Source organism: Eleutherodactylus coqui, chromosome 9 (assembly GCF_035609145.1).
Source record: "Eleutherodactylus coqui strain aEleCoq1 chromosome 9, aEleCoq1.hap1, whole genome shotgun sequence".
In the NCBI taxonomy this organism is placed as follows: domain Eukaryota; kingdom Metazoa; phylum Chordata; class Amphibia; order Anura; family Eleutherodactylidae; genus Eleutherodactylus; species Eleutherodactylus coqui.
This window is the reverse complement of record NC_089845.1, coordinates 162,924,503-162,951,080: the sequence shown is the minus strand read 5'-3', so window position 1 is coordinate 162,951,080 and position 26,578 is coordinate 162,924,503. Positions and strand designations below refer to the sequence as shown.

Below are 26,578 nucleotides of genomic sequence, written 5' to 3'. Positions count from 1 at the left end.
CAGAAGCACATTTTAAATGTCCCGCTGTAAACTCATGTTAGTCCCCGCCAGGTTGAGAGGACTCCTTGAGGGTCCTCTTAATGCCCGCAGGGACAAACAGGAATTTACAATGGGACATTTAAAATGTGCTTCTGGGTATCACCTTTTAAATGCCCTCCTGTAAGCAGCAGGGTATTCCTCCTGCCACCCCCACCTGGTCAATTTCCCAGTAGTGGGGGGCAGTAGGGAACTCCCTCCACCTCTCCCCCCCAGGGATTTCCCTATAGCGGGGAGAGAGAAAAAAGCGGGGTAACAGGGCTTTCCCCCGAGAGCCTGGGAGGTGTGGGCATGGCTAGATGGATCCACCCTCTAGCCCCGCCCCTCTATATTTCGTATAGGGATTCTCTGTGAGAAGCCCTATAGCCCCGCCCACTCTCTAGCCTTGCCTACTCTCTCTGCACTATGGGGATATCTCTTGGGGATCCCCATAGCAGGGAGAGCAGAGCTATGGGGGATTTCCCTATAGCAGAGACAGAGCGCGGAGCTATGCAGGATTAACCCATAGCCCCACTCAGTCTCTCCCTGTTATGGGTTAATCCCACATAGCTCCGCTCTCTCTTCCTGCTTTATGGAAATCCTGAAGCCCTGCGGGGTGTCTTTGCTCTCTCCTCCTGGAGCAGCTGCACTTTTTAAAAGCACAGCTGCTCCAGTGAATGGGCGATTTTCATGCGCATGAAGTTTAGGTCTTCTGCACATGAAACATTGCCCGTTCACGCGATTCTGACACATGCGAACAGAGACTTTTTTTGCCCGCCTAATGGTGAGCAAAAAAAAATGCTTATCTGACCAAAGCCTAAAGGGGTTGTCCAGTTACAAAATATTGATAGCTTATCCACAGAACAGGCCATCAATGGTAAATCAGTGGGATCTACTGCCAGTGATCCCCGCTGATCAGCTATTCATCAGGCCAAAGCGCTTCTGCGCTGAACTGATTTCTGCAGGAAGCAGACAGCTCTGTTCTCACTGCTGTGGCCATGCTTGGTATTGCAGGCATTTAAATGAATGGGAACTTTGCCTGTAATACCATGTCTGGCCACTGAACTGGGAACAGAGCTGTCTGCTTCCTTTAGAAATCAGCTCAGTGCAGAAGCACTACAGCCCGGTGAACAGCTGATCATTAGGGGTCTCCGGGTGACAGACCTCCGCTGATCTACTATCAATGGCCTAACCTGAGGATAGGCTATCATTAGTCTACAACTGGACAACCCCTCTAAAGGGAAACACACTTTAATATCCACCCCTTTTCTCCAGGCGACCACATGGCCCCGCCTGAGACGTAATTGTACTAAGGATGAAGATTTCCAAAATCAGAGTACCATCATAAGACCGGATTAAAAGCTATCCATAGTGCCGGCTTGCAGGAGCATTTCAAATGGCAAAGTGCAGCGGCTCTACTAATAAGAAAACATATAATATAGCGCCCCTCAGATGTTCTACAACAATTGTATCACTACATATACTCCATTGATGCCATTATTAGGCCTCCTTCAGACGAGTGCTTTTTTTCGCGCTGTTAGCAGCGCACAGAATGCGCATCTAATAGAAACCAATAGCTTCCTATTAAAGCGTTCACATGAGAGAATGTTAGATGCGCTGAATTAGAGCGCTGCTACAGTGCTGAAGAGATCGCATGAACAGGCTACTAAGAAGTTGCCCTTCACATAATCCGAGGCACAGGCTGCGTGCTTTCAAGGCTCTCAGAGGAGTGTATGGAAAGCATGCAGCAAGGATAGGACATCTCCTATCCTTCCCGCACCTCGGAGCCGACAGGCGAGTTTGCATTCGCATGTCCTATCTTTTTTTCACTTTTATATCAGTTTCTTTCCACCAAAAACGGAGCAGAGAGACAGGAACCCTGAACTGACCCTAACGCCGGTGTGAGAGCAGCCTTACCTGAACTGATCCCAACACCGTTGTGAGAGCAGCCTCATCTGAACTCACTCTAACGCTGGTGTGAAAGCAGCCTCACCTGAACTGATCCCAACACCGTTGTGAGAGCAGCCTCATCTGAACTGACCCTAACGCTGGTGTGAAAGCAGCCTCACTTGAACTGATCCCAACACGATGTGAGAGCAGCCTCACCTGGACTGACCCTAACACCAGTGTGAAAGCAGCCTCACCTGAACTGACCCTAATGATGATGCTAGAGCAGCCTCACCTGAACTGATCCCAACACCGAAGTGAGAGCAGCCTCACCTGAACTGACCTTAACCCCAGTGTGAGAGCAGCCTCATCTTAACTAATCCCAACACCGATGTGAGAGCAGCCTCAACTGAACTGATCCCAACACCGATGTGAGAGCAGCCTCATCTGAACTGATCCCAACACCATTGTGAGAGCAGCCTCACCTGAACTGACCCTAACACCGATGAGAGAGCAGCCTCACCTGAATGGATCCCAACACAGATGTGAGAGCAGCCTCACCTGAACTGACCCTAACACCAGTGTGAAAGTAGCCTCATCTGAACTGATCCCAACAACATTGTGAGAGCAGCCTCACCTGAACTGACCCTAACGCCGGTGTGAGAGCAGCCTCACCTGAACTGATCCTAACACCATTGTTAGAGCAGTCTGATCTGAACTGACCCTAACGCTGGTGTGAAAACAGCCTCACCTGAAGTGATCCAAACACCGATGTGAGAGCAGCCTCACCTGAACTGACCCTAACACCAGTGTGAAAGCAGCCTCACCTAAACTGATCCCAACAGTGATGTGAAAGCAGCCTCATTTGAACTGCCCCTAATCCCGGTGTGAGTGCAGCCTTACCTGAACTGATCCCAACACCATTGTGAGAGCAGCCTCATCTGAACTGACCCTACTGCTGGTGTAAAAGCTGCCTAACCTGAAGTGATCCCAACACCGATGTGAGAGCAGCCTCACCTGAACTGACCCTAATGCCAGTGCGAGAGCAGCCTCACCTGAACTGACTCTAACGCCAGTGCGAGAGCAGCCTTATCTAAACTGATCCCAACACCATTGTGAGAGCAGCCTCATCTGAACTGACTCTAACGCTGGTGTGAAAGTTGCCTTACCTGAAGTGATCCCAACACCGATGTGAGAGCAGCCTCACCTGAACTGACCCTAACACCAGTGTGAAAGCAGCCTCACCTGAGCTGACCCTAATGCCAATGCCAGAGCAGCCTCACCTTAACTGATCCCAACACCGATGTGAGAGCAGCCTCACCTGAACTCATCCCAACACCAATGCGAGAGCTGCCTCACCTGAACTGACCTTAACGCCGGTGCGAGAACAGCCTCACCTGAACTGACCCTAACGCTGGCACGAGAGCAGCCTCACCTGAACTGGCCCTAACGCCGGGGTGATAGCAGCCTCATCTGAACTGATCCCAACGCTATTGAGAGAGCAGCCTCACCTGAACTGACCCTAATGCCGATGTGAGAGCAGCCTCACCTGAACTGATCCCAACACCGATGTGAGAGCAGTCTGACACTTTCATTGCCCTCATAGCAGCCCCAAATGCATACAATATGCCTGCCGCCAGCAGTGCCTCCACCTTACGAAGCGCCATGATGAAGTTACAGTAGTTGACGGGATCTGTAGTTATTGCTCCCCCAGACATTTCCTGCCTTTGTAGTCAGAAAGAGAAAACATTTGAGGGGAAGGGAGGAGGAACCCAAACCTGTAATTGTGCTCCTCCGCCATCACAGACCGCTCATCGCACGCAGTAATTACTACTCCTTACAATTTTGTGGTTTACTCCACAAATTCTCGGGCTTCACTGGAGGGAAGTGATGTAGCATCTACAAAAACACACAGGCCTCATCTGTCAAAACTGTCAAACTGAAGAACTGGCCTTGTTGTCCATAGCAACCAGTCACCATGCATCCTTTAACCCCTTAAGTGTACGGCCAACTTTGGGTTAAAGGAAGCAACATTTTTTTGGAGGATTTTCATCTCCACTTTTCAAAAGCCACAACGTTTTTATTCCTCCATCGACTCGGCCGTATGAGGGTTGTGTGGCGAACTGCAGTTTTTATTAGTACTCTATATGACTTTCTTATCACTTTTATTTAGCATTTTTGGGGGGCGGCAAAGTGAACAAAAAAATGGATTTTGATTCTGCTTTTTTTTTGTATTGCGTTTGCTGTGCAGGATAAAACATATATTCACTTTATTGCGCGGGTCGTTACCGATGCGGCGAGGCCAAACGTATATTTTGTTTATTTAAAATAAAAGATAAGTGCACAAAAAAGTTTTTCCTATTTTTACTTTTTTCACATTTCTCTGTGTCTGTAGGTGAATTGCACCTGCAGTCTTATAATCAGATAATACTCTGCAGTACTCCGGTACTACAGTGTATAACCTCCATTCACATTGAAAGCCTTGGCACCCTATCGGTCCTCTCTTGCATGGGAGAGGGAGTTCCCTTCTTCTGGGCCCTTTTACACGCCTGTTTAGGCAGATGCATCGTTGGCTCGGTCCAACAAGAAATCGGTCAGAATTGTTCAGTCTTTAACAATGGCTGTATAAGTGAATCAGAGCGACTGAATGAGCGCTGTTTAACCCCTTAAGGACGCGGCCCCTTTTTTCCATTTTTGTCTTTCCTCCCTCTTTTAACCCTTTCCAATCCACTGTCTGACGTCTAAAGACATTCTGATTGAAGGCTGTACAGCTCTGATGTTGGAAGACATCCGGCAGGGTATTCTTCCTGTAGATTACTGGCCGCTCGGTTGTTGGGGGCCTCTCCAGCATGTCACATACTGCAGCACTGGCTCTAGCCAGCAGATGGTGCCATTGTATAATGGCAGAAAGAGAAAGCCCCCTAGGAAGCCCTGAATCCAAAATTGGATTGCAAAGGGTTAAAAATCATGACTTTTTTATGTAACTGTCGTAGATGTCTGCGGGCGAGTTGTATTCTTCAATGGTAAGTGGAGTGAAATGGAAAAAAATTAAATTTTGCGATCTTTGGGAGGGTCTTGTTTCTACGGCGTACGCACTGCAACAATGATAACTGTCCTCTACGGGTCAGTACGATTACTGCGATACCAAATTTTTTTTTATTTTTTTTTCTGTACTACTATTATTTGCTCTCAAATATATTTAAGTTTTTTAAATTATTTTCTGCCGCCATTTTCCGATTGCAATAACTTTCTTATTTTTCCGTCAACATAGCGGTGCGAGGGCTCATTTTTTGCGGGATATCCTGTGGTTTTTATTGATATCATTTTGGAGTGAATGCGACTTTTTGATAGCTTTTTATTACATTTTTTCTTGGAAACGGAGTGACCAAAAAAGCGCAGTTCTGGGGTTTTTTTTTCCTGACGACATTCATCGTGCGGGGTAAATAATGCGTTACTTTGATAGATCGGACTTCTACAGATGCAGCAATACCAAATATGTTTTTTGCTTTATTATGCACGTTTAGACTAAAGGATCATCCTTCACTTTTACTCCTTTGAATTATTTTTTGAATGATAAACATTCCGTTTAACATCAGCCTTAACTCTTTACATGCCATGATAAACACTGATCACGACATGTAAGGGGTGAACATCGGGAACATCCGATCCTGCTGTTGCAACGGTACCCTGGCTGTCAATCCCAGCTGGCTCCCACTGCATATGTGTAGTACCCCAGAGCTTGGTACTCCAGCACCTGCTGCACCAACTAGTGCCTTACAATCGGGTGTTAATATAATGTATAAGGATTATGAAATGTTATGATGTTATTGTTCATATTCCTCCATTGTAATTGGGTGTGTGTGACATTAAATGGTCAACGAGGAGTTAATTAAAGTGTTCCTACCGCCTAACCCTGCATGACTTTGCAGAATACACCCTAGCCTATTCAAATGCCTGTCAATCACCCTAGCTAGTTCTGGCATTGGATAGTCATATTTCCCTTAGTTTAGAATTGTTTGAATGAGAAGGTATAAAAGGTAGAGAGTGGGTGGGGTTAGCCAGTCTAGTCCAGGCCTGGAGAGAGTCTAGTCCAGGGCAGCCTAAGATAGAGACCGGGGAGAAACAAGGAGATCAAGGGAAGAGAAAATGAAAGTGTGAGTAACCAAAAACAAGTTGTTCAGCAGAAGGTAGCAGTGGAGAGAGATAGAGAAAGAAATGGAAATGAGTTTAGTCCAAGAGAGGACTGCAACAAGAAGCTACAAGCAAATCAGAAACAGTCAGTGTAATCCCAGCCAGAGAAGTAAAGCTGGAGTGTAAAGTCAGGAAGTCAAGAAAGGGAAACTAACTCTCAGCTCTCAAGTGTAATCCAAGTGTTTTTCTAATGTCAGGTGGCCTTCATCTCCTTCAAGTAAATGTGATTCAAGTTGTGTAACTGCTGCCAAGTCAAGAACTCTCTCTCTCAATAAGGCCGTTTTCACACGGGTGACATCGCTGCAAGAAAATTGCAGCAAAATTGCATCAGTGTTCTGCGTTTTCTGGCGGAGATATGATGATTTTGAGTCGCTTCAAAGTCCTGTGTGGTTCCACAAAGTCACGCGACTTTGTAGCACTGTTTTGCCGGGATTTTCGGATGTGGGGGCTTGAATGGGTGTGATTGGTTTATTGAGCGCTGGTTCTGATTGGCTGAGCCGCGGTGCTCAAGAACCAATCAGAGGCAGCGCTTCCTGAAAGCAGGGGTGTTCAAGGAAGCCATGCCTGAACACTGAAGACAAGTGCCAGAGATGCAGAGAAGACCTGCGACGGAGACAGACAGCGCAACTTAGGTGATGTATTTGCTTTTGTTTTTTTTAATGCAGTTAGGGCTTATTATAGGGCTTTTACAGTAGGATTTCCTACTGTAAAAGTTACATCGCACCGCTCGAAGACCACGTTTTCGTGCAATGTGATGCAACAGAATGGATGGATCCATAGGAAAACATTGGCTGCCGAAAAAAATTCCGACTGTATAGTGTATGCTGCGATTTTGTATTCTAGCAATGTCGCAGGCTACAAAATGTCGCTCGTGTGACAGAACCCATTTAAAACCCTGGGCTTCTCATATATGTGTTTTGTAGCACCGTCGCATTGCTACAAGATCATGCGATTTTGTAGCCCGTGTGAAAGCAGTCTAAAACTGTTAAACTGCTTTCACCATCTAAGTCTGCTTCCTGGAGTGATTCCCACCATCCATAACAGTTGCACTGAGGTACCACACTATACCCACAGGATAGTCAGGACTACTACCCCATATTTGCTTATTTGTCCAATTTTTTGTATTTTATTGTTTTGCTCGAAACAGGTCCCTACCCATATGTGAGCTGGCGTCACGACAAACTAACATCTCACCCTACTCAGCGGGAAGCACACAATAAGAACTGCCAAATTTCACCACTGATCGCAGCGATGCCACAGCACAGGGGAGCAGCAGAGCCACCGTGCCTACCATCTCAAATTTTCCCTTGCTGCTTATTCCCCTCCTAGTCTGGCCTGGGTGGCACACATGGTACGAACTTAGCTGTTGAGCCCATGCCGTCTTCATGCCAAACATGTACAGCATGGAACAGGAAGGGGTTGTCCGAAATAAGGGTCCTCTTAAGAGGGTCGATACAGTTGTTTGACAAGTGGCAATCATTGTGATCAGTGCTCGTTTACCTGGGTCTTTTATACAGCCCAATTCAGGGACCACAGAGGACGAATGGTTGTTCATTCTTCCATCGCTGTTGGCAGAACATCCCCATTCACATAGCGAGGGGTGCTACCAAAAAGGCTCATTTTTCATGCTGCACAAAGATGGCATCGGTCAAAAGCTCATTTGTTAACTGATTGATATCCTGTTTACATTGGGAATGAGCTAACGAACCCCCATACACCATCACTGGACTGTATAAAAGGGTTTTAAGAAAAGAATGGGCTTTCAAAAACAGTGCCACACTTTTCCACAGGTTGTGTGTGGTATTGCAGCTCAATCCTATTCACTTCAATAGAGTTGGGCAGCAATACCAGGAACAACATGTGGACAGGTGTGGTGCTATTTCTGGTAGAAGGTGGCCAAGGCTTTCTAATCATTGACAACCTGTTTAAAGGTTAAGATGTTGATACATTTTCTTGTATCACTTGTTTTGTATCCACTGTGATGGATCTTGTATCATTTTCTATCTCAAAAAAGCCTTCACGACCGCCGATGGTAAATTTACATCAACTGGTTGTGAAAGGTGTATAAAGCCGACATTAAAGCAAAGTCTGTAACATAAGCAGCATTCGTCAGCTGTTTCTGACAGCCGACAGCCACCAGCGATCAGAGTTAGCTTAGATCGCAGCAGTTAACTCTGTAGATGCTGTAGTCAAAGCTGACTGTGTAACAAAACAGTGACTGGGCCAGAGTGTTGGGGGGGAGGTGACCCCTTCGCACACCCATTGTTAACCCATGTACCAGCGTTGCAGCCTGGAGTCCAATGAAGGCTATGAAAGGCAGCATCGAAAATTTCTATATAGTGCAATACTGAAGTATTGCAGTAGATAGCACAAACAATCAAATGATCGCAAGTTCAAGTCCTCCATGGGGACTAATTAAAAGAGTAGAAAAAAAGATTTCATAAAATTTTTTAACAGAGAAAAAGTAAAACAACAACAACACATATTTGGTATCGCTATTTACAAAAATGGCAGTAATAATAAAATATCATAATATTTATCCCACATAGTGAAGGCTGTTAAAAAGAAGAACAAAATGCCAAAATAGCGATTTTTTTTTTTTTGCTATTCCAGCTCCCAAATAGTTTGAATAAAAGGTAATCAAAAAAGATATATATTTCCCAAGATAAGTAGTAAAAATTACAGCCCATACAGCAAAAAAACGAGCCCTCAGCCCAGTCCATGGAAAAAAAATTACAGGCCTCAGAATATGGCGACAGAAAGCACTTTTTGTTTAAGAATAGATTTTATTTAGCTTTTAAAAATAGAAAAACATGAAAAAAAACTGTACTAATTTGGTGTCACCGTAATTGTACCGGACAGAGTTGTCACTGTGCTGGGAACACTGTAAAAACTAAATTCACCAAAAGTAGCACAATTGCATTTTTTTCCACCTAAGGCCACCTGCACATGGGTGGATTTACCGCAGAATTTCCGCCCATGCCCGTCTGCATAGGGTTGCATTACAAAACGCAATCCTATGCAGATGGACGCGATTTGTCCTCGTGAAAACACGCGCGGAAAACAAATCGCGGCATATTCTATTTCCGTGCCGGTCTCACAGAGCCCCACACAGAAATATCACTCCCGGCGCACCGACTCTGCTCTGTGCATGCGCCGGCTGGGGGGGGGGGGGGGTTCATTGTTGTATAGAGGTAAGAGATAATTCCTGGTTGAAGGGGGCTCCAGAGACAAAACCATTCAAATGTAGAATAGTTAGATATAGGGGATGACGTAGGCCGTAGTGATCCGACATAACTGTGGATCTGGTGAAGCTCAAACCATCGGTTGTCAGGGACATCGTATTTCTCAACAATCTGAGGAATACTAAGCAGTTTTTGAAAATGCATGATGTGGTTTACGTGAACTATACCCCTGCGTCTCCACCAGCCGAAGGTCTTCTGATGAGTGATCGGGGGAGCCCTGATCAGGGAAAATGGGCATAAGGATAGGGAGGCCTGGCATCAAAGAATATTTGAATCTAGTCTTTCTCCAGATATCAGAGATCTGTGGTCAGTGGTGACAACAGACGTAGGGCTGATGCCTTGAAGCTCCTATCCCAGAAAACTGTATGTAGGCCCACCGAGGCTATCATAGAAGATTCCCTTTCTGCCCAAAGAGTTGCTCCAGTCCAAGCAAACATTGGGGGGATCTGGGATAATTGGGCCGCCACATAATACTTTTGGAAGTTGGGGACAGACAACCTGCCCACCAGTCTGTGATGTGCCTAATATTTTGGCAGATTCTAGGTCTCTTCCCTCGCCAGATAAATCTGAAAACCGCCTGTTGGATATCTTTTAATTCAACTGTAGGGATGTTGATGGGGAGGCATAGGAAGAGGTACAGGAGACGTGGCAGTAGCGTCATTTTAATAGCGTTTATGTGTCCAATCCAGGACAGGGCGGGTTGATCCCATCTTTTCAAGTCTGCCTTAATAGATTTAAATAATGGGGGATAGTTCCACCTGTACAGTGAGGCCAGGTCAGAGGTAAGCTTTATATCTAAGTAAGTAAGATAGTGGAAGGGAGCGTGTGACCCGAAGTTAAAGTCAATCAGCTTTTTCATCGGACTGGGAACATTAATATAAAGAGTCTCTGTCTTATCCATATTGACTGCTAGACCCGACACCTCCGCAAAGGAGTCAAGGGTTTTAATCAGGTTGGGCAATGAGGTCAGGGGCCTAGTGAGAGAAAGCAGAATATCGTCTGCAAACAGACTTAACTAGAACTCTCTATCACCACAATTAAGATCTGGTATATTTGGGTTTTGTCTATTTAGGCAAGCTAGGGGTTCCATCGCGAGTGCAAATAGAGCTGGGGATAATGGGCAACCTTGTCTTGCCCCCCTTTGAATAGGGATCGAATGGTTCTCTGAGCTGGGAGGCTTTAGTTTTGCAGACGGACTAGAGTATAGGGATCTCAGGAACGCCACGTATGGACCTCCCACCCCCATCTCGTTCAAGACGGCAAATAGGTATTCCCAAGATAGGCTGTCAAATGCCTTTTCTATGTCAAGTACTAGAAGGAGCAATGGTGAATTTTGGGAGCGTGAAATATGAACAAGGTTCAGAATTTTTCCGCCATTGTCAGCGGCTTGGCGTGCAGGTATAAAACCTACTTGGTCTTTAAAGGATCAGGGAGGGAAGGAGCTTATTTAACCGGGTGGCAAGGATACTAGTAAATATTCTAAAGACCAGATTTAGGAGAGATATGGGGCGGTAGTTCTTTGGGGTGGTTTATTGGGGTTAGGGATTACCATTATGTGCGCCTCTATAAACTCCTCAGGTATTCGTAGTCCCGATAATAGGTCACGGTACAGACAAACCAAGGGATCGATAAGGGACTCTGCAACTTTTCTATAATAGAGAGCAGTCAGCCCATCAGGCCCTGGGCTTTACCCAATTTTAGTTTTTATATGGTTTCTTCTACTTCCTCCACCTCAATGGGTTGATTGAAATCGGATTGTTGATTTGGGTCTAATTGTGGTAGGAAGATCCCTTCTAGGAAGCACTGTGGAGCTACTGGGTTCCTCTGTGGTGTATATGTATAGAGTGCGCTATGGAGGTCTGAGAATGTTTGCTCAGTTGTGTGGGGTTTGAGGTGCAGCTCCCATTGCTGGATCGAATACAATAGACTGTGTTGAGTCTTTCTCTTTGCCACAACCTCACAGCTAATAGTGTATTGGGTTTGTTAGCCAGCCGGTAATAACGGGCTTGTGCCACTGAAGGGCCCTCCCAGCCTGGGATGTGTAGAGTAGATTCAGCTGGAGCTTAACATCTCTTATTTCTCTATCAGGGCTAGGCTCGGGAGCTGTCGGTTCGCTCGCTCCAGGACGTTCAATCGTCTCTCCAAGTCGGTTATTTTCCTGATTTTCTCTCACGTAATGTGCGATGCGATTTTAATGAACGCTTTGTGTGCTAACTAGAGATGAGCGAGCACCAAAATGCTCGGGTGCTCGTTACTCGAGTCGAACTTTCAGTGATGCTCGAGAGTTTGTTTCGAGTAACGAACCCCATTGAAGTCAATGGGCGACCGGAGCATTTTTGTATATCGCCGATGCTCGCTAAGGTTTTCATTTGTGAAAACCTGGGAAATTCAAGAAAGTGATGGGAACGACACAGCAACGGATAGGGCAGGCGAGGGGCTACATGTTGGGCTGCATCTCAAGTTCCCAGGTCCCACTATTAAGCCACAATAGTGGCAAGAGTGAGACCCCCCCCCCCCCCCCACTGTCAGCATAAAGATCGTTCTCCTCTGCCACAGAGCTGTAACAGCTGTGGCAGAGAAGAACGATGTTAGCCCATTGAATTCAATGGAGCCGGCAATACAGCCGGCTCCATTGAAAGCAATGGGCTGCCGGCGATTGCGGGATGAATTGTCGGGAAGGGCTTAAATATATAAGCCCTTCCATGCAATTCATCCAGAAATGTGTAAAAATAAAAAATATATATATACTGACCTTGTCCCGGCAGAACGATGTTAGCCCATTGAATTCAATGGAGCCGGCGATACAGCCGACTCCATTGAAAGCAATGGGCTGCCGGCGATTGCGGGATGAATTGTCGGGAAGGGCTTAAATATATAAGCCCTTCCATGCAATTCATCCAGAAATGTGTAAAAATAAAAAATATATATATACTCACCTGGTCCCGGCAGACGGAGTTCAGCGCGGCCGGCGGCAGTCCTCCTGAACTGCTCTGAACAGCTGTGAGTAGTATTCAGCAGCCGGGGATTTAAAATCCCCGCCTGCTGAATGAGCTGCCTCTGATTGGTCACAGCCTGACCAATCAGAGGCAGATCTCACTCACACACCTATTCATGAATTTATGAATGGGTGAGTGACTGCTGCCTCTCAATGGCTAAGCGGGACCAATCAGATTGCTCCCTGCGCTGAGCCAATGAGAGGCAGCAGTCACTCATCCATTCATGAATTCATGAATGGGTGTGTGAGTGAGATCTGCCTCTGATTGGTCAGGCTGTGACCAATTAGAGGCAGCTCATTCAGCAGGCGGGGATTTTAAATCCCCGGCTGCTGAATACTACTCACAGCTGTTCAGAGCAGTTCAGGAGGACTGCCGCCGGCCGCGCTGAACTCCGTCTGCCGGGACCAGGTGAGTATATATATTTCTTTTATTTTTACACATTTCTGGATGAATTGCAGGGAAGGGCTTATATATTTAAGCCCTTCCTGACAATTCATCCCGCGATCGCCGGCAGCCCATTGCTTTCAATGGAGCCGGCTGTATTGCCGGCTCCATTGAATTCAATGGGCTAACATCGTTCTGCCGGGACAAGGTGAGTATATATTTTTTTTATTTTTGCACATTTCTGGATGAATTGCAGGGAAGGGCTTATATATTTAAGCCCTTCCCAACAATTCATCCAGCGCTCGCCGGCAGCCCATTGCTTTCAATGGAGCCGGCTGTATTGCCGGCTCCATTGAATTCAATGGTCAGTGCTCGTTTAATCGAGACGAGTACCGTGTGGTGTTCGTCTCTAGTAACGAGCATCTCGAGCACCCTAATACTCGAACGAGCATCAAGCTCGGACGAGTATGCTCGCTCATCTCTAGTGCTAACCAAACCCAAACTGGTTGTGAGTCAAGGTTGGCATCAGTATCAAGGTATGTGTTAAGTTGATCTTGAATTTGGGAATGGGACACTGGATTTTTAAGGAGGGCTTCATTAAGCCGCCACCTTGCCAGATGTGTATGTGGAAATTGATCCAAGAAATGTGACATAACTATATCATGGCCCGACCAGGCACACGGAATATGTCAGGCCTGAACCAGTGCTGGTAAAATCGAGGTGGATATGAGAGTCCAATCTATGCGTGAGTACGACTTATGTGGTGCGGGAAAGAAAGTGTAACCCCTTCTAACACTATGATTCTCCGTCCACACATCCGCTATTGCCAGATCCACCAATGTAGCCTTCAATGAGGTTTGCTGCGCTGGACTAAGCCATCCGAGCCTGAGTAGGAGTGATCCACACCTAAAAGTTTTTAAAAGTTTTATTTCACATTTTATGGTACATATAGTGGGACCCTTAAAAAATAAACTTGTCCCGCACAGAGCAAAGCCTTATACGACCTCCCAGTGGAGAATGTAATAAGTTATGGCTCTTGGAAGGGGGGAACGAAAAAAGAAAAATCTCAGGTCCTGAAGGGGTTAAATGTGCCCCCCTCATATTTTGGAGTTTTTTTTCCCGGTACTCGTTGATCTGTGGCCGCTCTACTGGGTCTTGCAGCATTTTCTATCTCATTAAACCATTTTTGAATGGATTACTAATTACTCTTGTAAATAATTGCTGCCGCTCGGTTGCCCGTAGCGTCTTACGTTACAAGAGTGCGAAGTGATAAGAACGTGAACAGGTTGTGACAAGTGATGGGAGTCCGCGGCACCCTCACCGCTCCGAGGAGACACAGATAAGGTGACACAGCTCCGCTGTTATCCTGCTGCACATTCCTGCTACTCTCATGACGTGGTTGACATCCCGGCTCCGATCACCCTCAACCACTTACCTGCTTAGGTTTTATAGATTTTTTGGGAGGTCACAACCATTTTGACTCTCATATCAGAAGCAGCAATTATCAGAACCGGTTGTGGATTATGGGGAGTCCAAGGCCACTTACCTTCAGCCCCAGCATGTGTCAATCTCAAGGCCCTCAGGCTGAACCTGGCCCACCACATCATTTTATGTGGCCCGTAACCAGGACTGACTCTCCACTTTTCTTAGAGGATGCAGCCAGCACTTGGCAGAGGGGGTGACGCCAGCACAGGAAGCAGACACCATCTTGCTTTCTGAGCTCTGGCACACCTCCAAATCATTCTGTTCAGCAGCTCACAAGTGATGGCACAGTTCCGACCCCTACCCGGGCACCCTAGCCACCCTCCTAGGTGGGAAGCTGAGTGCTGAAGAAGTGGAAGGGGAGAAACCCCATCATAGTGCAGGGGGCTCCACAACCATGTAAGGCATGGTTACATTTAGGGATCATTCACATGGGAGGATACATTTACAGTCCATGAAATACGCAGCCTTAAGCCACTGAAAAGCTATTGAAAGGACAAATAAAGCTATAATAACACCTTCAAGGGAACCTGCCAGCACAGAGATCTAAAGAAAAGCTGAAACAGGACAGTCACATCCCACGTCTGAGAGTAGGTGCTAGATACGACACTAGATATAGAGCGCGGTATCGGCAGTGTTTGATACGACGCATTCTTCCGAGAGCGGTTTCTCCAGTCACCAAACTCCGGATTACCGTGGGTGGGGATTAGTCTATATTGGACGTTGTCGTATTTTCCTGAATCTGCAAATAAAAGTGAGTTTTATCTGTTTCATCTTTACGCCGACTCCTGGAGCTCCTTATCAGTAGGGAACACTTGCCATGTACTATACCGCCCTCTGGGGGAAGGGACGGCAACCCCCAACAACCCAAAAACTTTGTTCATAGTACAACTGGGTGGGGGTGTAACTCCCTGGCTGCACCTCATTCTGGTCTGCTATGGACTGGCATCACGAACTGCCACCACCATCATCCCTATTCCACCTATTTCACCCTTTTCACTTGTGGCATAGCAGATGGGGGTTACAGTTTAGAGCTATCGTGAACCAAGTTGACATCCCCAACTCCCACTCGCTACTGAATGACGGATCGGCCGTGTAAACAGGCAGTTGTGCATCTATGAGTGACTGCCTGTTCATTGGGAATGGAGGTGGGCAACTGGAACGATCCCTCGCCCGCTGCATCTCCATTCACTCAAGGATGATAGTTCCTGCGTAAAACCAGAGGGATGATCATCACTGGGACGACTGTCGGTATCTGCGCCTGACAGGTTGCCCCGTGTAAAAGGGCCATTAGTTTATGGGGCTGTTCTATGGGGACAGATTCCTTTTAAGTGTCAAGTCCCACTTTGCTACATCTGAATCCCTCTCATCTCTCTCGCTGTCTTGGAAGATTCAGCATTACCCAGCTGGAGAACTCTGCCCAACTCTGCCCAACCACCGCAGAGCTATCAAGTGCCAGATTAAAGGAATTTCACTGCATATGTCTGGAGGAGACATCAATCTTGTATTAGAGCTTAGACTACTAATGAAGAAGCCCGGAGGAGCCTTCATAGGTCAGGAGGTAAGGTCGCCTCTTGGAAGTTAATGGGCTTTCCTTCTTTCAGTGCTCAGATGGTGCGATGTCGCTGCCAGGAAGCCTCCTCTGTGCGCCGCTACGAGACTCCATGTAACACTAGAACTGTAATTTCACATAAAAATAACTCCGACCAAACCGGAGCGTCTCCCGGAGGAGCTTCACTAAACTGTACTTATAGTTGCTGAATGGGAATGGAATGATTATATGAAGGGTTAATGAAAGGTGAGAGCGGATCTGCAGGGCAATGACCGGGCAAGAGTATACCATATCTATCTATCTATCTATCTATCTATCTATCTATCTATCTATCTATCTATCTATCTATCTATCTATCTATCTCCTATCTATCTATCTATCTATCTATCTATCTATCTATCTATCTATCACATATCTATCTATCTCATATCTATCTATCTCCTATCTATCTATCTATCTCCTATCTATCTATCTATCTATCTCATATCTATCTATCTCCTATCTATCTATCTATCTATCTCATATCTATCTATCTATCTATATATCCCATATCTATCTATCTATCTCCCATCTATCTATCTATCTATCTATCTCATATCTATCTATCTCTCTATCTATCTATCTATCCATCTATCTATCTATCTATCTCCTATCTATCTATCTATCTATCTATCTATCTATCTATCTATCTATCTATCTCATATCTATCTATCTATCTATCTATCTATCTATCTATCTATCTATCACATATCTATCTATCTCATATCTATCTATCTCCTATCTATCTATCTATCTCCTATCTATCTATCTATCTATCTATCTATCTCATATATATCTATCTATCTATCTATCTATCTATCTATCTATCTATCTATCCCATATCTATCTATCTATCTCCCATCTATCTATCTATCTATCTATCTATCTATCTATCTATCTATCTATCTCATATCTATCTATCTCTCTATCTATCTATCTATCTATCCCATATCTATCTATCTCCTATCTATCTATCTATCTATCTATCTATCTATCTATCTATCTCCTATCTATCTATCTATCTATCTCACATCTATCTATCAATCATATCTATCTATCAATCATATCTATCTATCTATCTATCCCATATCTATCTCCTATCTATCTATCTATCTATCTCCTATCTATCTATCTATCTATCTATCTATCTATCTATCTATCTATCTCATATCTATCTATCTATCTATCTATCTATCTATCTCATATCTATCTATCTCTCTATCTATCTATCTTATATCTATCTCTCTATCTATCTATCTCATAACTATCTCATATCTATCTATCTATCTATCAATCATATCTATCCCATATCTATCTATCTATCAATCTCATATCTATCTATCTCTCTATCTATCTATCTATCTATCTCATATCTATCTCTCTATCTCTCTATCTATCTATCTATCTATCTATCTATCTATCTATCTATCTATCTATCTATCTATCTTATATCTATCGCTCTATCTATCTATCTCATAACTATCTCATATCTATCTATCTATCTAATATCTATCTATCTATCTATCTACCCTGTTTCCCTGAAAATAAGACACAGCATGATTTTCCAGAATTCTGAGGATGCAAAATGGTTTTTCAGGCTTTTTGAGGATGCTTGAAATATAAGCCCTACTCCAAAATTAATCCCTGCTAACAGTTAATTTAAAAAAAGTCAATTTAAATAGTGTCCAGGCAGCTATACATGTAAATAGGTTAAACCTTTTTGAAGAAAAATTAATATAAGACACTGTCTTATTTTCGGGGAAACACAGTATCTATCTCTGTTCCATACTATGTATACTGAATATGTCCTCCGTACATTATCCCTGTGTCTACTCTGTTTCCCCCCTCACGTTGTACATGGTGGGTCAGGACGTATAATAGGGGGAGATCCTTATAACTTCTTGCCTAGTAGTTATGGGGTAGACCTGCTGCCGACCTTTTACAATAACCTTCTCCAGATGGAGGCCACTAACTGTCATTTACTCTTGACTGACTTGTATCACAACTAACGTCACCATATCCCGGACTGTCTAAGTACTTTGCATGTGAATGGACCCCGGTCTGGTGCCAGGCTGAAGAGAGGGCACAGAGATTGCCCCCCGCCCTGCAGAACTCTCCTTGGATCAATCCATAATAAAAGGATCAAAGATGGAAGTTATACACAACACCAGAGCAAAATCTGCACAAGGCCCCTCACCTGTAGTGGCGGGACGCTGTGACTCCATGATCTAGCGCCTGCGTATGATCACTATAGGGGCCGAAGGGGCTCCGTTCTACTTGATGCAACCATCAGTGGGTGGAAGTAACTTGGAGAATGGATTTCACACCTCAAAGACCTGCAATATCATTACACCAAGGGAAAAGGGTCCAATGACAGTGTCGTGCTATGGGTCAGCATATAAACCTACCCTAAGTGCCATTTTTTCATTGGTTCCCTCAGGTGATCAACCTACCACATTATGGATGCACCAGATGTCCTTCAGTTACTGAAGGTCCTGTGGAATTGGCCTCAACGTGGCTGAACTACAACATGTCCAACAGAGGATGAGAGCAGAAGCTGCACAGGACAGGTTGGCTCTGTGCCGTCGGCACTGCATGGGTACTCAGCTTGACGGTGTCATAGTAGGTGGTAATCCCACACCAAAAGCCTGGGAGATGTGGCCCAGAAGACGAGAGGGACAGCTATATCTGGGGAAAGGGACCACTATTGATTTTTAACACTGTTCTGCTGTTGCTCTTTTACAGGAACTTTGCCTCCCTCCAAGAGAACCATTAAGCGTGACCTCCCTCTCTGTACCAGAACCGCGACCATCAAACATGTTCAAGTAAACAAACCAGTTACTGCTAAACTTCTGTATCCTAGACTTTGTGAGTACCGTACGGCTGCAAATGCCTACATTTCCAGTATAGAACCTAGTGCAGTAGTGCTCACCATTATAGTAGAGGGCAAACCACAGTCATCGGGGATCCAAACTACAATAGTTTGGCAAGACACTTACCAATTACCCTGTCTGGGAGTTTTTACCCACCTGTTACATTCAGACCACTAAAACAAGCAGAGACCTCACACTCCCGTAAAAAATACCCCAGACCAGACCCCTAAGTGAATATAGACTCTAGACCGGACCCTCTAAATATATACAGACATTAGACTCTCTAAACTAATGTAGACCCCAGACCAAAGCCCTAAACTAATGCAGACCCCAGACCAAAGCCCTAAATTAATGCAGACCTCAGACCAGAGCCCTAAACTAATGCAGACCCCAGACCAGAGCCCTAAACTAATGCAGACCCCAGACCAGAGCCCTAAACTAATGCAGACCCCAGACCAAAGTCCTAAATTAATGCAGACCTCAGACCAGAGCCCTAAACTAATGCAGACCCCAGACCAGAGCCCTAAACTAATGCAGACCCCAGACCAAAGCCCGAAATTAATGCAGACCTCAGACTGGAGACCTAAACTAATGCAGACCACAGCATAGGGGATAACACGCTGATCGGTTGGGGGCTCACCGCTGACAACTCTGCCAATCTGGAGAACGAGGATCCCATGTTCCCCTTCCTCCCCACCACAGAGTTAAACCACCCCTCGTAGAGAGGAGGAGACCGAGTGGATCTCTGGTCACTTTCAGTGGGACTGCTGAGATACCTGAGCAACAAGTATTTCCATCAGCCTCATTGAAATGAATGGAGCGCCAACCGTGCATGCGTAAATTTCCGCTACGTGTGAACAAACCCTTAATGTCTTCATCTTGATAGAACTAATCCAAGCTGACGATACACCATATACGTCAGCGCTATAAGACCAGCTCTCTCCATAGCGGAAGCATCCTGACAGGCAGGAAACGCCGACGCATTTCACAGACGTTATCTTGGGTGCAACTTGATATTTGGACTTGTTTAATATTGGCCTTGTCCCCTCCGTGTAATCTCTCCGTCTGGACCGCTTAGACACTTAACAAAAGATTATCTAACGTGCAGCCGGCGCGGACCGCCGCATTATCTGAATATGAAGTGCTGGTAATTGGATGGCTGGCGCAGAGCTGGCAGCTGCCTGACATGGAAGCGAAGGGGATTATGGAGAGTTGTACTCTTCATCACTGGCTTATGAGACGGTGACAACAGTTGGGGAGATAATAGAGGCGCAGGTCAGTGTTGTACTCCAGGCTGTCAGGGAAGCTGTCACCGCCGCAGAATAGTCGGTGATGTCCCATCCCCTCCATTCACACCCAGATCATTCTGTACAGCACTGTCCTGCAGATGTGATGATACTGATGTCTACGGGTCACCCCCGTACGGGCAGAGGCCGCCACGCTCCATCAGCAGCAAGGCATATGCCCACGCTTGGACCCGCAGTACTGCGCTGGCGAATTGTTACAGAAATGTTGAGCAGCCAAAAACAGAACCTGAAACTGTCAGATTGGAGGGTTGGCAGAGAAGAAGTACGAGAAGAACCCACCATTGGTCCAGAGACAGTATGTTATCCCAAAACTGGAATAGCCGTCATCTAATGGAGTTCAATGACTTTCACAAAGGGTCAATCAAACTTTTGTGCGATGAACGATTGATCAGACAATCATTTGGTCCCTATTGACCTGCACTGCTGTCGGCAGCACATCCCCAGGTTAGATTGCACCTTGTGTGGAATCCCCCCCCCCCCCCCCCCATGCAACATCTGAACTAAGCCTATAACCTAAATGCTTACGAGTAAATACAATACATAAATACAGCACCAGTGCCAAGCTCATTACATAAATGTAGTTCCAGAGTCAGGCTCATGGCATAAATGCAATACCAAAACAAAGTTCAATACATAAATACATGACCAGAACCAAACTTAGTACATAGATACATTACCTGAACCAAGCTCATAACCTAAATTCACACAAATAAATACAATAATACAGCCCCAGAACCAAGCTCTTAAAATAAATACAGCACAACTACTTCAGTGCATAAATACAGCACCAGAACCAAGCTTGTTACATAAATGTAGCATCAGAGTCAAGTTCATGACATAAATACAATATCAGAACCAATCTCAGTACAAAAATACATAATCAGAAGCGAGCTCAGTACATAGATACAATAGCTGAGCCAAGCTCATAACCTGAATGCATACAAATAAATACAGTCCCAGAACCAAGCTGATAACATAAATACAGTAGCAGACATAAGCAACTGTGAACTGTGTTGCAGAGGTGCCAATGTACTGACAGCAGCGTCTTGGAGAAGACAGAGCCAGGTGAAAGATGGTTCTGGTAGCTCTACAAGATGCTGCGGCACAGAGGAAGAAGGGGTACAGAGGTAGCAGATGCTCTGGACTCTGAGGGGTGTCAAAATGTCCCCATACCACATCAGCAGGCATCAGTATTATAAATGGCCCACGGTCAGTGGGGGTCGGGCTACAGATTTTGTATTAGGGCCTAAGAGCTTCAAGGTCTTAACTTCCATTAAACTTTGTTCTAATGCGGTGCCATTACATGAATAGTCGAGGTATTCTGGCCAGTCGTGCGGTAACCCCAGACGCCCCCCTCTTTATTTATATATGTATATTGTTATAATCTCCGCTCTTATTTTTGACTTTGCTTTTCCTGCATAAAACAGACCCGTTTGCATCTCAGCAATGTTCCCATAATACTTCCATAGACTCCAATGGAGTCCTGCAGTCATAAATAACAGGCATCCCATCGCAAGGAGCAGCCTGTAACCTGATAGAGCCGGCAGGAACAGGAGCCCGGACACAGCGGTGCCTTCCAAAATAAATTGAGCAGATCTACAGTCTGGATATGAGCACTTGTTAAGCCATTAATAGATGCAGATATTTACGGTATGTAATAGACAACATATAGCAAAACCACATGAAGTGACATGACTGTTCAGTGTGGCCCCCCAAACTGGAAGAGGAAACGATGGTCACTTATCTTAACCTATGAGCCAAGAGTTAACACTTAAAGATACTATAATAGCAGTTATATTCTTGTACATAGGGGGCAGTATTATAGTAGTTATATTCTTGTACATAGGGACAGTATTATAGTAGTTATATTCTTGTACATAGGAAGCAGTATTATAGTAGTTGTATTCTGGTACATAGGGGGCAGTATTATAGTAGTTATATTCTTGTACATAGGAGCAGTATTATAGTAGTTATATTCTTGTACATAGGGGGCAGTATTATAGTAGTTATATTCTTGTACATAGGAGCAGTATTATAGTAGTTATATTCTTGTACATAGGAGCAGTATTATAGTAGTTATATTCTTGTACATAGGGGGCAGTATTATAGTAGTTATATTCTTGTACATAGGGACAGTATTATAGTAGTTATATTCTTGTACATAGGAGGCAGTATTATAGTACTTATATTCTTATACATAGGGGGCAGTATTATAGTAGTTATATTCTTGTACATAGGGAGCAGTATTATAGTAGTTATATTCGTGTACATAGGAAGCAGTATTATAGTAGTTATATTCTTGTACATAGGGGGCAGTATTATAGTAGTTATATTCTTGTACATAGCAGCAGTATTATAGTAGGTATATTCTTGTACATAGGAGGCAGTATTATAGTAGTTATATTCTTGTACATAGGAGCAGTATTATAGTAGGTATATTCTTGTACATAGGAGCAGTATTATAGTAGTTATATTTTTGTACATAGAGGGCAGTATTATAGTAGTTATATTCATGTACATAGGGGGCAATATTATAGTAGTTATATTCTTGTACATAGGAGCAGTATTATAGTAGTTATATTCTTGTACATAGGGGGCAGTATTATAGTAGTTATATTTTTGCACATAGAGGGCAGTATTATAGTAGTTATATTCATGTACATAGGGGGCAGTATTATAGTAGTTATATTCTTGTACATAGGAGCAGTATTATAGTAGTTATATTCTTGTACATAGGGGGCAGTATTATAGTAGTTATATTTTTGTACATAGAGGGCAGTATTATAGTAGTTATATTCTTGTACATAGGGGGCAGTATTATAGTAGTTATATTCTTGTACATAGGGGGCAGTATTATAGTAGTTATATTCTTGTACATAGAGGGCAGTATTATAGTAGTTATATTCTTGTACATAGGGGGCAGCATTATAGTAGTTATATCCTTGTACATAGGGGGCAATATTATAGTAGTTATATTCTTGTACATAGGGAGCAGTATTATAGTAGTTCTATTCTTGTACATAGGGGCAGAATTATAGTAGTTATACTCTTGCACATAGAGGGCAGTATTATAGTAGTTATATTCTTGTATATAGGAGGCAGCATTATAGTAGTTATATTCTTGTACATGGGGGCAGCATTATAGTAGTTATATTCTTGTACATAGGGGGCAGTATTATAGTAGTTATATTCTTGTACATAGGGAGCAGCATTATAGTAGTTATATTCTTGTACATGGGGGCAGCATTATAGTAGTTATATTCTTGTACATAGGGGGCGGTATTATAGTAGTTATATTCTTGTACATAGGGGGCAGTATTATAGTGGTTATATTCTTGCACATAGGGAGCAGTATTATAGTAGTTACATTCTTGTACATAGGGGGCAGTATTATAGTGGTTATATTCTTGCACATAGGGAGCAGTATTATAGTAGTTACATTCTTGTACATAGGAGGCAGTATTATAGTAGTTATATTCTTGTACATAGGGGGCAGTATTATAGTAGTTATATTCTTGTACATAGGGGGCAGTATTATAGCCGTTATATTCTTGTACATAGGGGGCAGTATTATAGTAGTTATATTCTTGTACATAGGGGGCAGTATTATAGTGGTTATATTCTTGCACATAGGGAGCAGTATTATAGTAGTTACATTCTTGTACATAGGAGGCAGTATTATAGTAGTTATATTCTTGTACATAGCGGCAGAATTATAGTAGTTATACTCTTGCACATAGAGGGCAGTATTATAGTAGTTATATTCTTGTATATAGGAGGCAGCATTATAGTAGTTATATTCTTGTACATGGGGCAGCATTATAGTAGTTATATTCTTGTACATAGGGGGCAGTATTATAGTAGTTATATTCTTGTACATAGGAGGCAGTATTATAGTAGTTATATTCTTGTACATAGGGAGCAGTATTATAGTAGTTATATTCTTGTACATGGGGGCAGCATTATAGTAGTTATATTCTTGTACATAGGGGGCGGTATTATAGTAGTTATATTCTTGTACATAGGGGGCAGTATTATAGTGGTTATATTCTTGCACATAGGGAGCAGTATTATAGTAGTTACATTCTTGTACATAGGGGGCAGTATTATAGTGGTTATATTCTTGCACATAGGGAGCAGTATTATAGTAGTTATATTCTTGTACATAGGAGGCAGTATTATAGTAGTTATATTCTTGTACATAGGGGGCAGTATTATAGTAGTTATATTCTTGTACATAGGGGGCAGTATTATAGTAGTTATATTCTTGTACATAGGGGGCAGTATTATAGCCGTTATATTCTTGTACATAGGGGGCAGTATTATAGTGGTTATATTCTTGCACATAGGGAGCAGTATTATAGTAGTTACATTCTTGTACATAGGAGCAGTATTATAGTAGTTATATTCTTGTACATAGGAGCAGTATTATAGTAGATATATTCTTGTACATAGGAGCAGTATTATAGTAGTTATATTCTTGTACATAGGGGGCAGTATTATAGTAGTTATATTCTTGTACATAGGGGGCAGTATTATAGTAGATATATTCTTGTACATAGGAGGCAGTATTATAGTAGTTATATTCTTGTACATAGGGGGCAGTATTATAGTAGTTATATTCTTGTACATAAGGGGCAGTATTTTAGTTAGATTATATTATCTAGGTTCTTTTCCTTACTCTTGTATATATTGAATTAAAGGAAAGAGACACATTTATCACTGTACATTTGTAACCAGGGTGATTTTAGTAAGCCTCTGACTAGTTGAAACAGAATAATTTTTCTGGCCTTATTTAGTCTAACAAGTCTGGACGTAGCTGACTCTGTTGTTGCTCCCACATCAATCATGATGGCCTGTGAATGATGTGACATGAAAAGCTCCAGCACTGTCCTGAACTTGTGGAATAGTTACACCTCTGGCCCCATTATTTGCAGCAGATCTGATCAACGTGGATTTTGACATATTAACAAGATGCTGTTGACATAATGAAGCCATATTAGCACTTTATATATGGGAGTAATACATCACTTAGAAGGTGGGCTGATAAAGGAAAACAATAGACCTGCATAAAGCATTTCTATTAACAAGGATCATCAGATAAAAGGGCAGCTGAGATCATAGGGAAGAGTTCTTCGCACTCAGACCCACAGTCATGTCATCAGGGTACATTAATATAGTCGTTAGATTATTATTGTTGTTAGTTTTACCTAATTTGATACGTATTGAAATTTTGGACCTATAATTTTTGTAAATTGTCATTGAGGTACAAGTGGAGGTCTCGTTGTGTGACCCCCTATTGTGCTGGTGGCTAGGAAGGTCAGATCGATGTCCAGCGACCTCCTGATCTCTGACCGTGAGACTCTGACCCGACTAGTCTGAGTGACAAACCAGACACAGATAAGGACAAACACCCCCATCCCCTGAAAGGGAATGTTTTCTATTTTCGATTTTGGTTTACCCCTTCAAAACCCGAGATTTTTCAAGTTTTTTATTTTTGTTTTTTCCTCTGTGCCTTTTTCCAAGAGCTGCACCTTTTTTAATTTTTCCATTGACTTAGCCATATGAGGGATTGGGGTTTTCGAGAGGAGTTGTGTTTTTCAATGGTACCAATTAATTTGCTATATTATGTACGAAAAAAAATGTAAAAAATGTTAAAGTGGGGATAAAACACTGCAATGTGCCATCTAGGTCTTACAGTGTTCACAATGCAGTAAAAGTGACATATTGACTAACAGTGTAAGGGCTTATTCAGACGGGCGTATATCGGTCGGGTTTTCACGCCTGGCCGATATACGCTGCCGCTCTCTGCAAGGGGAGGAGGCTGGACGGGATGAAAGCTAGTGCACTGAGCTCCCGCCCCCTTCCCGCCCTCTCTCAGCCCCTTGCCACTGTTTGCAATGGGAGGGGTGGGGTCCGAGCTAAGTTCTGCTCATGCCCCCTCTCCCCCATTGCAAACAGTCACGAGGGGCGGAGAGAGGGCAGGAAGGGGGTGGGAGCTCAGTGCACTAGCTCCCGTCCCATCCCGCCTCTCCCCTTGCAGAATAAGCCTTAAGATGGCCTTTTGATGGCTAATAAAAATAGACATTTGACAAAAAACAGCACAATTGACAAAATCTAAAAAAGTTATGGGTCTCACAATATGGTGGCCAGCCAGAAACTAAATGCATTTCCATTATAGCGCCGCTGGGTTCCACCATACGACAGTTGCATTTGGCCAGTGGGCTCCATTTTCCTGAAAACAGAAGCCATATCCCTAGTGTACTAACCCTAACAGACAATACAGTAGTTTGGATGACTGCAGGATTTTCCAACCAAACCTTAATGGGTTTGTCCAGCTTTAAACTATTGATGACTATCCTCAGGATCGGTCATCAATAGCAGATCAGGACCACCGCTCAAGACCACTGCCAATCAGCTGTTCACCAGGCCAGTGCACTGAGCTTATATGTACAAGAAGCAGACAGCTCCGTTCCCACTGCAGTGGCCAAGGTTGGTAGTGAATGTCAAGTTCCCACTCACTTCGATGGCAATGTTGCTGTAGTACCAGGCCTGGCCACTTCAGTAGGAACAGAGCTGTCTGTTTCCTGCAGAAATTAGCTGCAAG

General features: G+C 43.9%; 1 protein-coding gene across 1 annotated transcript in view; it reads right to left on the bottom strand.

The window, feature by feature from the left end:
- COL22A1 (collagen type XXII alpha 1 chain) overlaps positions 1-26,578 on the bottom strand; it is a 355,966-nt gene that overhangs the window by 281,141 nt on the left and 48,247 nt on the right. The window lies entirely within an intron of this gene.